This window comes from Oryzias melastigma, unplaced genomic scaffold (assembly GCF_002922805.2).
Source record: "Oryzias melastigma strain HK-1 unplaced genomic scaffold, ASM292280v2 sc00800, whole genome shotgun sequence".
NCBI classification, from domain to species: Eukaryota; Metazoa; Chordata; class Actinopteri; order Beloniformes; family Adrianichthyidae; genus Oryzias; species Oryzias melastigma.
In genome coordinates, this window is record NW_023417387.1 from 14401 (window position 1) to 15714 (window position 1314).

Consider the following 1314-nt stretch of genomic DNA (forward strand, 5'->3'; position numbering starts at 1 on the left):
GCATTTTTTAAGTTTTCCACTTCATTTTGTTTGTTTCTTGCTCTTTTTTTATGTTTTGTATTATTTGCTCAAGTTTTCTCTTGTTGAAGTTACAAATTAAAAATTTTTTGATAGTTTTTTTTTATACGTTTTTTACCTCACGATACAGGTAAACTGTCTATTTTAGCAGGTAGAAAAATGATTCCACCAGCCACTTTGACAGGTGTGGAGGGATCGTTCTTCATCTCTTACAGAGGCTCAAGCTCTGCCATGATTGTTAGGCGTCCGCCTTCCACTTGTGCGCTTTAATTAAGAGCTGCATTCAGGGGCGTTGGGAATTTCTAGCATTTCTAGCAAATTAAATGCTAATTAAAACTGCAACAATCACATGACACATCAGACTGATCAGCTGATGTCCAAACCGCAGGAAAACAGATTCAAGTCAAATGAGAAGGATTTTATTTAAAAAAAAAAAAATAGGACCTGAAATCCATCAAAAAATTAACTTATTAATCGCAAACCTGGGGCAAAATTAATTGTGATTAATTTATTTTTATTTACGAATTTATATGACATGACAACGCGCCAGGTCACGGATCAAATAGTCCACTTTTTGTGAAGAAGCGATCTAAACAAAAAAAATACGATTAAAGTGCTAAAAACAGATGGAATATTTATTTCTTTTGTAAATGACCATGGTATAAGTGGGAAACCGATCCAATGAAGTGTTTTACAGCAGGCTGTGGATGACTGCACCGCTTAGGGAAAGAGAGAGACTGCTGCTCCGAGAGGTGAAAACACTTTGTGTTAATAAATAATAAATAATATTAAATAAATAATAAATAAATATTAATAAATATTATATATAAATATTAATAATAATAATAATATAAATATACATATTAATCATAATTTGTTAATCACATGCGTTAATGCGTCAACATGCACGGCCCTAAAAAAACTGTCGAGAGGAAGAAAAGTGACTAAGAGAAGAAAGCACGCTCTGATCTGCAGCCTGATAAAAGACCTCGAGAATGATAAGAATGAACAGGAGAACATCAGAACCACATGGAACCCGCCCAGAACAGAATTTGGAGACGGGAGACTTTACAGATCGGTCAAGATGTCAGTGTGCTGATCTCTGACCATCTGATTATTGAAGCTTTATATGTGTTATGTATGCTTTCTTATATGATATGGTGACAGCTTCAATTTATGCTAAATGAAGTTTGATCTGCTTAATACAGAATTCTGGGTAAAATGCAGCAGATCGTCTGAAAGCATCAGAGCTCATCTGTATTAGATTAGCAGGAGCCTCTTGGATGCTTTCATAAA